We start from the raw sequence: 10,993 nt of genomic DNA, 5'->3' as shown, positions 1-10,993 counted from the left end.
GCGCTCGTTTGGGCGATCCTTAGCTTTGGATCCAATAATTCGGCAGGCTTCGATTACTGCCTTCGATTTTCGCCAATAAAGGGGCGGGTGCCTTGATGGCTGGGTGTGTCCTGAGCGGTCATTGACCTTGGCTGTTTGGGCTTCCTGAGTGAAGGGAGTGGTGCCGATGAGTCTGTATCTGTATCTGATACCTGAGTACAAGTCTTTTGTTCTGGGGAAATGGGCCATTAGAATGTAAATCGGCTGGGGGTTTCGATAGTGTCTGGCTATCTAGTGGCAAATATACACTTAAGCTCTGAGTTCGTCTGGATCCTGCATTGGCCATATTTCCTGTGATTATTTGCAAGTGGCCATGTTTCCCTTTGTAAATGGCCATCCCAGATGGCTTGACGCCCCCCCGACGATTCTCCGCGCTCGACAGGCCGAGTGCCCGCCGAGTCCCGTCGGCGTCGTTTGTGGATGGTCCTACCTGGAGGGACCTCGGCGTTCTGGCTGCGGAGCCATCCTGGTGGGGAGGCGGGGGAGGGGGAGCCAACTCCATGGGGGGCCTCCACGGTGGCCAGGTCTGCAATCGGAGGCAACTGATCAATAGGTGGGCTCATTCCAGGGGGGCCCCTGTACGGCTCCGCCATATTGCCCGGAGGCTGCCGCGGAGACGGCCGTGGCGCGCATGTGTGGACCCCCGCCGGGCTTGGCGGGCCGGCATTTGGCGCCGGAGCAGCGCACAGCACTCCGGCACCATTCTAGCCCCCTAGGAAGGGGTGAATGCCTGGGCCTGGAGGCCCGTTGACGCCAGCATCGCTCGCGGATTTCGGAGAATCCCGGCCGTGATGTTTGGGCTCATCGAATGTGTAGTTGGTAGGAACGTAAGCAGCCATAGTATCCACAAACATTGGGACAATATAATTTCATGTTGGCTGGCCAGTTTAGGACCAACCAGTGTGAAGTGTGGCAGGACATTGATGCAGTACTACCAGCAGGAGCGAGGCGGGCACCAGGTTGAAAGGTGATCTGGAGGGGTGTATGAAACAAGCCCATTCATATCAAATAAGTCTGCCATGGATTGGGGAGAAGCTTAATGGAGCTGTCAACAGGAGAATGGAGAATTTGGTGGAGCTGAAGTCGCGACGGCCTTGAGAGTTTCAGAATGTATGCATCATTGGAAGAGCCTGAGTGACTTTGCACCTGGCTCGTGTTGACCGTGCTCCAACCTGGGAGTTGCCCGGAAAATGTAAAATTCCTGTCAATTGGATTTTTGATCCCTTTAAGTGGCTGTTTAATTGTCGGCACTCCCTCATACTTCAAGTAAGTTCTTTCCAATTTAGAAGTTGGACTTTTGATCTTACTTTTCTCCATTATTAATATAAGCCCCATGAGTTTATTACAAAACAAATAAATTATTCTCTCGTGATTGAAAAGCCAAAATCTGATTGGTTATTTTCTTGGTTTACCTTTCCCATTATCAACTCAGGAAAGGGTAAATATTTGCGACTCGGCTTTATAAATGAACAAATCCACCAACTTTAAACAAAGAGGCTAATATAGTTTCGAGAAGGATTTCAAAACTCAGCGGTGAGTATTGAGTAAAATACTAATTTGCGAAAGATTACAATTTTTGGCAATTAAAAGTTTGGAACTTTCTTGTCATCAATGAGGGGACAATGTTTTTGATGCTGAAATTTTAGCTTATATTTGTTTCAAATAGGATGTGGAGTGTGGTATGCTTTGCTTACTTGAGAATAATCTAACTGAAAATGGAACATTCCAAACAAATGAATTTAGTAAATTTTGAAAGAAGCATCCATAATGTCTGGACTAAAATCATAAAATGGGAAGTTGAGCATTGATTTTTCAATTGAGCTCTTATGTTTCAGTTGGTAGGAAAGAGAGTGAGAGGAAATAATGGAGATAGTGTCAGTAATGGTAATAAGCATTCAACTGGACTGCGATTTTATTGTGTAATTTAGGGGAGGTGTAAAGTTCTTGTCAGATTGTCTGATTTATTACAAGAACATTTGTAGTTAAAGTTATGAACAATTTATTAACTTTAACTGTGAGTAAATTATATATAAAACAATGGCTTGATAACAGCAAAATCAGGGCAGCACAGTGGCACAGTGGTTAGCATTGCTGCCTCACGGCACCGAGGTCCCAAGTTCGATCCCGGTTCTGGGTCACTGTCCATGTGCACGTTCTCCCCGTGTTTGCGTTAGTTTCGCCCCCACAACCCAAAGGTGTGCAGGGTAGGTGGATTGGCTAAATTGCCCCTTAATTGGTGATGCACTATCAATTACGACGAGACGAAAGTAGAGAGTAATCGAGGCTTTATTACACAGAGATGTGTGGCCTCCTACAGCTGCTACCGAAATGGCTGCAGTTCGGAGAGCACGCACATTTATACTTCGCCTACTGGGCGGAGCCAGCAGGCAGGGATCTACCCCCGTACCTGTAGTACAGGGGCCTTACCATAACACCCTCGTATGCAGTGCAGTATATACAACATAATACAACAGTGGTGACTACCACATTCACCCCCCGTTAAAAAGGTGTCCAGCGGGGGTGGTGGAAAATTATTTACATACAGGTTGTCATTAAAATTTCAGAGAAGGTTAAAAATGTAGACGGTCGGGCGCCTTGATCCGTCGTTGAGAGCGCCGCAGTGCTAGTGGCGAGTCAGGCCTCGGCTCGGTCGTTGGTGACTCCGGGAGCATGTCGACATCCTCTTCATCCCCGGGTGGGACCAAGGGGAGGACGGATTGTCCTGGAGCGGGGGCTGTGGTGGGGTGCGCTGGTGGAAGGGAGGGTGGCGTCGGGGCGGGGGGTGGTGTGGGGACCCAGCTGGTGCCAGGTCCCTGAGGGAGACTGTGTCTTGGCGGCCATTGGGGTATGCTACATAGGCGTACTGCGGGTTTGCGTGGAGTAGCTGTACCCTCTCAACCAATGGGTCCACCTTGTGGAGCCACACGTGCTTGCGGAGGAGAACGGGTCCTGGAGCTGACAGCCACGTTGGGAGCGAAACCCCAGAGCTGGATTTCCTGGGGAAGGCAAAGAGACGTTCATGGGGGGTTTTGTTAGTCGTCGTGCACAGGAGCGACCGAATGGAGTGAAGTGCGTCGGGGAAGGCCTCCTGCCAGCGGGAGGCTGGGAGATTTCTGGACCGTAGGGCCAGCTGGACGGCCTTCTAGACCGTCCCATTCTCCCGCTCCACCTGCCCGTTTCCCCGGGGGTTGTAGCTGGTCGTCCTGCTCGAGGCAATGCCCCTGTTGAGCAGGTACTGGCGCAGCTCATCGCTCATAAATGAGGGTCCCCGGTCACTGTGGACGTAGGCGGGGAAACCGAACAGAGCGAAGATGGTGTTGAGGGCTTTGATGACGGTGGCAGACGTCATGTCGGGGCATGGGATGGCGAAGGGGAATCTGGAATATTCGTCGACTACATTGAGAAAATACATGTTGCGGTCGGTGGAGGGGAGGGGCCCTTTGAAGTCCGCGCTGAGGCGTTCAAAGGGGTGGGAGGCCATCACCAGGCGCGCACGGTAGAAGTGCGGTTTACACTCCGCGCAGACCTGGCAGTCTCTGGTGACAGCCCTGATTTCCTCGATGGAGTAGGGCAGACTGCGGGCCTTAATGGAGTGATAAAAGCGGGTGACCCCTGGGTGACAGAGATCGTCGTGTATCGTCTGGAGTCGGTCCACTTGTGCGCTAGCACATGTACCTCGGGACAGGGCATCGGGGGGCTCGTTAAGCTTACCGGGGCGATACAAAATCTCATAATTAAAGGTGGAGAGCTCGATCCCCCACCGCAAGATCTTATCATTTTTGATCTTACCCCGCTGTGTGTTGTTGAACATGAAGGCAACCGACTGTTGGTCAGTGAGGAGAGTGAATCTCCTGCCAGCCAGGTAATGCCTCCAGTGCCGCACAGCTTCAACGATAGCTTGGGCCTCCTTTTCGATGGAGGAGTGCCGAATTTCAGAGGCATGGAGGGTGCGGGAAAAGAATGCCACAGGCCTGCCTGCCTGGTTGAAGGTGGCGGCTAGAGCAACGTCTGATGCATCGCTCTCGACTTGGAAGGGGAGCGTCTCGTCGACCGTGTGCATCGCGGCCTTGGCGATGTCGGCCTTGATACGGTTGAAGGTCTGGTGAGCCTCGGCCGTCAGTGGGAAACCGGTGGAGTGGATGAGTGGGCGGGCCTTGTCCGCATAGCTAGGGACCCACTGAGCGTAGTATGAAAAGAGCCCCAGGCATCGTTTGAGGGCCTTGGGGCAGTGGGGAAGGGGGAGATCCTTGAGGGGGCGCATGCGATCGGGGTCAGGTCCTAGAACTCCGTTCTGAACCACATAGCTGAGGATGGCTAATCGGTTCGTGCTGAACACACACTTCTCATTGTTGTAGGTTAGGTTGAGGAGTTTGGCGGTGTGGAGAAATTTGGAAAGGTTAGCGTCGTGGTCCAGCTGGTCGTGGCCGCAGATGGTGATGTTATCCAGGTACGGGAAAATGGCCCGCAGTCCGTACCGGTCAACCATTTGGTCCATCTCCCGTTGGAAGACCGAGACCCCGTTAGTGACGCCGAAGGGAACCCTAAGGAAATGGTAAAGGTGGTGTACGGGCGGTCCGCCTTGCGAATGGGGAGCTGGTGGTAGGCAGATTTCAGGTCCACTGTCGAGAAGACCTGGTACTGTGCAATCTGATTGACCATATCAGATATGCGTGGGGGGGAGGGCGGGGGGGGGGGGGGGGGGGGGGGGGGCTGTTACGTGTTGAACTGCGTGTACCGATTGATGGTCTGACTGTAGTCAACGACCATCCTGTTTTTCTCCCCCGTTTTCAGCACTACCTGCTGGCCTCGATGATACCTTACCGCAGCAGCCGCTGGACCTCAGACCTGATGAAGGTGCTGTCCTGGGCACTGTACCATCTGCTCCTGGTGGCGACGGGTTTACAATCCAGGGTGAGGTTTGCAAACAGAGAAGGCGGGTCGACCTTAAGGGTCGTGAGGCCGCATACAGTAAGGGGTGGTAGGGGCCCGCCAAATTTCAGAGTTAGGCTCTGGAGGTTGCAATGGAAGTCTAGGCCGAGTAGCAAGGCAGCGCAGAGGTTGGGGAGGACGTAGAGCTGGAAGCCGCTGAACTCTATGCCCTGGATGGTGAGGGTGGCGATGCAGTACCCCCGGATCGCCACGGAGTGGGATCCGGAGGCCAGGGAGATTCTTTGGTTAATGGGGTGTACCGCGAGGGAGCAGCGCCTTACCATATCGGGGTGGATGAAGCTCTCAGTGCTCCCGGAGTCCAGAAGGCAGGATATCTCATGCCCGTCGACCTTCACCTTTGTCGACGCGGTCGCGAGGTTGTGCGGTCGGGACTGGTCGATCGTGACGGAGGCGAGACGTGGCTGGTCGTCGGCGGTTGCAGGCGATGAGTGGCCCGATGAGGTGCGGGCAGGGGTCCTGAGGCGGGGAAGATGGCGGCACCCATGGGCCGCACGTGTCCTGAGGCAGCCAAGATGGCGGCGCCCTTGGGTCGCACGTGTCCTGGGGCAGGCAAGATGGCTCCGCACATTGGTTGTGAGGCAACCAAGATGGTGGCGAGAGCGCTAGATTCTTGGTTGCCACGAGGTCAAGTATAGCTCCTTCTAAGAGGCGCTGGCGGATGTAGGCCGACCCTGTGCCCGTAATGAACGCGTCTCTCATCAGCAGGTTAAAATGTTCTGCGGCCAAAACGGCCTGGAAATCACAGTCTCTCACCAGGGCGAGCAGGGCTCGCCAAAAATCTTCCACAGCCTCACCATGAAGTTGGTGCCGCGTGGACAGGAGGTGCCTGGCGTAGATCTTGTTGGTCTGCTGAGCGTAGTTCTCCTTCAGTAGCGCCATGGCCTCTGTGTAGGTCGGCGCGTCCTGGATGAGGGGAAAGACATCGGAGCTCAGCCGCCTGTACAGAATCTGGAGCTTCTGTGCTTCTGGGATTGGGTCTGTCGCAGATCCGATGTATGCTTCAAAGCAAGTTAGCCAATGTGCAAAGTCCTTTTTGGCGTTGTCTGCTTGAGGATGCAGCTGCAGGCGATCCGGCTTGATGCGGAGATCCATCTTTGTAAAATCGCTGTGTAATAAATTGATGCACTCTCAAATATGACGAGACGAAAGTAGAGAGTAATCGAGGCTTTATTACACAGAGATGTGTGGCCTCCTACAGCTGCTGCCAAAATGGCTGCAGTTGGCGAAGCCAGCAGGCAGGGATCTACCCCCGTACCTGTAGTACAGGGGTCCTACCGTAATACCCTCGTATGCAGTGCAGTATATACAATATAATACAACAGTGGTGACTACCACTATTGGAAAAAAAATGAAGTGGGTACCCTAAATTTATAGAAAAAGATAACAGCAAAATCATGGAGAAGCAGACTTTCCATGAGAAGCAGCACGGTAGCACAATGGTTAGCGCACTTTCTTCACAGCTCCAGGGTCCCAGGTTCGATTCCTGGCTTGGGTCACTGTCTGTGCAGTGTCTGCATATTCTCCCCGTGCCTGCGTGGGTTTCCTCCGGTGCTCCGGTTTCCTCCCACAGTCCAAAGATGTGCAGGTTAGGTGGATTGGCCATGATAAATTGCCCTTAGTGTCCAAAAAAGGTTGGGTGGGTTACTGGGTTACAGGGATAGTGTGGAGGTGTGGGTTTGGGTAGGGTGCTCTTTCCAAGGGGCAGTGCAGACTCGCTGGGCCGAATGACCTCCTTCTGCACTGTAAATTCTATGATTCCAGCTCTCCAGTCAGTCTGAGGAGTCAGCTGACTATCATTCACTTATGTACTAGTGAGACTCCTAGTGGTCCGTTGGTGAATTACAACACAACCATAATATCACTACACTCCCTTTCCTTTGAAGAATAAATTAATACATTATCATCATATATTTTCATGTGCTATCATGAGCCTATGAGTCTACCTATAATTTACTTTAAATTTTTTAAACTGGTTCAACAACTATATATATATGTATATAGATAGATATATATAGAAATATATGGAACCGCAAGCATCGTATGTACAAATCGTCCAAATCCACAAATTGAGTCGACCAGGTTTTCTTCTGCCTCAGGTTGATATTCTCAAAGTTTGACCTTGCAGCTCAGAACTTGTAGATTCAATGTTTCCCAGGACATTCTCATGCTCAGGAACTGCTGAACTATCTGACACTCAGCTTGCGTTGATTCTGAAGCAGGTTTGTCATCCATCACATTGTTGTGAAAGTCTTCTCTGCTTTTCAAGAGTGCGCGACGATTTCTTCTTTAAACCAACCCTTCCTCTGTCTGTACATTGTAGGAACGAGGTGCTACTTCTTCAAGTACAATGGTTTTTTCGACCAATTGCCTGAATCTTCTACTTTCCCAATGTCATCACTTCTCAGAGGTGGTAAAGTTCTATCATATAACTGCTTTGGTTTCTCTTTAATGTTTTGCATTTCCCGCCGTATTCTCCTTCTTCTATTTATGAGTAACTGGGTTGGCGATCATGTGACACTGTTGACGCTCTGAAACTCAATAGTGCGAGATATGGATCAGATTGGCTGTCCATTGCTTTCTTCAACAAATACTTAACAATATGTACTCTTGAGACTTCCGGTTGTGACCATGGAGTGAATGGTCACATACAGGGCTGCTAATGCTTAAAGTCACAGAAAAGAGCTCTTTTTACACAGAACTGGGTGGAACTTTGATGAAAAGTCGTAGGTGAACATAGAACATAGAACAGTACAGCACAGAACAGGCCCTTCGGCCCTCGATGTTGTGCCGAGCCTTGTCCGAAACCAAGATCAAGCTATCCCACTCCCTGTCATTATGGTGTGCTCCATGTGCCTATCCAATAACCGCTTGAAAGTTCCGACTCCACTATCACAGCAGGCAGTCCATTCCACACTCTAACCACTCTCTGAGTAAAGAACTTACCTCGGACATCCCTCCTATATCTCCCATCCTGAACCTTATAGTTATGCCCCCTTGTAACAGCTTCATTCACCCGAGGAAATAGTCTCTGAACATCCACTCTATCTAACCCCCTCATCATCTTATAAACCTCTATTAAGTCACCTCTCATCCTCCTGCGCTCCAAAGAGAAAAGCCCTAGCTCCCTCAACCTTTCCTCATAAGACCTATCCTCCAAACAAGGCAGCATCCTGGCAAATCTCCTTTGCACCCTTTCCAATGCTTCCACATCCTTCCTATAATGAGGTGACCAGAACTGCACACAATACTCCAAATGTGGTCTCAGCAGGGTCATGTACAGTTGCAGCATAACCCCACTGCTCTTAAACTCATGCCCCCTGTTAATAAACGCTAACACACTATAGGCCTTCTTCACGGCTCTATCAACTTGAGTGGCAACCTTCAGAGATCTGTGGACATGAACCCAAGATCTCTCTGTTCCTCCACATTCCTCAGAACCCTCCCGTTGACCCTGTAATCCGCATTCAAATGTTTCCCACCAAAATGAGTCACCTCACACTTATCAGGGTTAAACTCCATCTGCCATTTTTTGTTCCAGCTCTGCATCCTATCAATAGGGGCAGCACGGTAGCATTGTGGATAGCACAATTGCTTCACAGCTCCAGGATCCCAGGTTCGATTCCGGCTTGAGTCACTGTCTGAGCACCTGGAGGAAACCCACGCACACACGGGGAGGATGTGCAGGCTCCGCACAGACAGTGACCCAAGCCGGAATCGAACCTGGGACCCTGGAGCTGTGAAGCAACTGTGCTAGCCACAGTGCTACCGTGCTGCCCAGGATCAGATGGTTACCCAGTGAAATTGTATAAAAAGGTCTCTGAGATGCTGGGCCCACTGTTGGTGAGGGTGTTTAATATGTATTTATAGAGAGAACAGAAGCAGAGAGGAAGAAAAGTTGCTAATAGAGAAAATTTGAGATAGAAACACCTTTTGAACTTAGCACCAGTGCAGATTTAACAGCAAAAGTGGAATTTGAGATTGAACGTGCATAAAAACATACTTTTATATGGAGAACATGGACTCACAGAGAGCTCTGGGGTCAGGTTTGCTACAGGAGACAATTAATTGATCAGACCAAGCTGAAGAAGGGATGGGCCGGGCAGGGGGGGGGGGTTTAGAAATATCATGGTTAGCGGGAAGCTGGAAGGGTTGCCAGTGGTGCTTGTGAATATCTACGCACCAAACTGGGATGATGTGGAGTTTGTAAGACGGATGTTAGGGAAGATCACGGATCTTATTTTGAACAGGGCTTTACTGGTGGGGATGGTTGACACAGAGTATTCGGCGATTGCTATCTCGGACCATGCCCCACATTGGGTGGATCTAAAGGTGACCAAGGAGGGTGGTCAGCGCCCGCAATGGAGATTGGATGTAGGACTGTTAGCGGACGAGGGTGTGTGCGGGCAGTTGAGGGAATCCATCCAGAACTCAGCAGAAATGGTTTGGGGAGCGCTGAAGGCAGTTGTCAGAGGGGAGCTGATTTCACTTCAGGCCCATAGGGAGAAGGGAGGGCAGAAACGGATAGGTTGGTCGGGGAAATACTTCAGATAGACAGGAGGTATGCGGAGGCCCCGGAGGTAGGATTACTGAAGGAACGACGGAGGCTACAGGTGGAATTTGGCTTGTTATCTACGGGGAAGGCGGTGGAGCAGTTGAGGAAGACGAGGGGGCGATATATGCGCACAAAGAGAAGGCCAGTAGAGTGCTTGCACAACCAGCTCAGGAAAAGAGAGACAGCTAGGGAGATAGGGAAAGTGAAGGACAGAGGAGGGAACACAATCTTGGACACAGCAGGGGTCAACAGAGTGTTCAAGGAGTTTTACAGCAGGCTATACGAGTCAGAATCCCCAGCTGGAGTGGGAGGAATGAGGCAATTTCTGGGAGGGCTGGAGTTCCCAAAGGTGGACGAAGGGTTGGTAGAAGGGCTGGGAGCCTCAATCGGGATTGAAGAAATAGCAGAGGGGCTGGAGGCCATGCAGTCGGGCAAGGCCCCGGGACCAGATGGTTACCCAGTGGAATTTTATAAAAGGGTCTCTGAGATGCTGGGCCCACTGTTGGTGAGGACGTTTAATGAGGCAAGGGAGCGTGGTGTACTTCCCTCGACAATGTCACAGGCCTCGATCGCACTGATCCTGAAGCGGGAGAAGGACCCCGAGCTATGCGGGTCTTACAGGCCGATCTCCCTGTTGAATGTTGATGCCAAACTGCTGGCTAAAATCTTGTCCTCAAGGATTGAAGACTGTGTCCCGGAGGTGATAGGGGAAGACCAGACAGGGTTCATTGAGGGGAGACAGTATACAGCCAACGTTAGAAGGCTCCTGAATGTAATCATGATTACCGGAGGGTAAGGAGGTGGAGGTAGTGATCACAATGGACGCAGAGAAGACCTTTGACCGGGTGGAATGGAACTATCTGTGGGAGGTGTTGGGACGGTTCGGGTGGGGTTTCATCGACTGGGTCAGGCTGCTGTACCAGGCACCAGAGGCGAATGTTCGAACGAATCGTCTGACATCGGGCTATTTTAGACTGCACCGGGGGACTAGGCAGGGATGCTCCCTCTCTCCATTGCTGTTCGCTCTGGCCATTGAGCCACTGGTTATGGCGTTAAGAGCTGGAAGGGGTTGGTCCGGGGTAGGGTGGAACACGGGGTCTCGTTATACACCGATGACCTGCTCCTGTATGTTTCCGACCCGTTAGAGAGGATGGGAGAGATCATGAGGGTTTTAGGGAATTTGGATGTTTTTCGGAGTACAAATTAAATATGGGAAAAAGCAAGATGTTTGCGATTCAGGCACGGGGGCAGGAGGGGAGACTAAGAGTGGTGGGAGGTAGCTTCCGTTATTTAGGGATCTAGGTGGCACGAGACTGGGGGATGTTACATAATCTAAACTTGACCCGGTTAGTGGAACAAATGAAAGAGGACTTCCGAAGGTAGGATATGCTCCCGTTATCACTGGCGGAGAGGGTACAGACAGTGAAAATGCCGGTCTCCCCCGAGATTCCG

The 10,993-nt window shown here is 51.3% G+C and overlaps 1 protein-coding gene across 1 annotated transcript in view; it reads left to right on the top strand.

Moving 5' to 3' along the window:
* The first annotated feature begins 1,502 nt into the window (after nucleotides 1-1,502).
* The window catches only part of LOC140384399 (uncharacterized), a 57,158-nt gene continuing 47,667 nt past the window's right edge, over nucleotides 1,503-10,993 (top strand). The window contains exon 1 of the mRNA XM_072466071.1: nucleotides 1,503-1,572. The gene's annotated coding sequence lies outside the window, so the exon portion shown is untranslated. The remainder of the gene's footprint in view (nucleotides 1,573-10,993) is intronic.

The sequence above is a fragment of the Scyliorhinus torazame genome, chromosome 10, assembly GCF_047496885.1.
Source record: "Scyliorhinus torazame isolate Kashiwa2021f chromosome 10, sScyTor2.1, whole genome shotgun sequence".
Taxonomy (NCBI): domain Eukaryota; kingdom Metazoa; phylum Chordata; class Chondrichthyes; order Carcharhiniformes; family Scyliorhinidae; genus Scyliorhinus; species Scyliorhinus torazame.
This window is presented reverse-complemented; position numbering and strand designations above follow the sequence as displayed.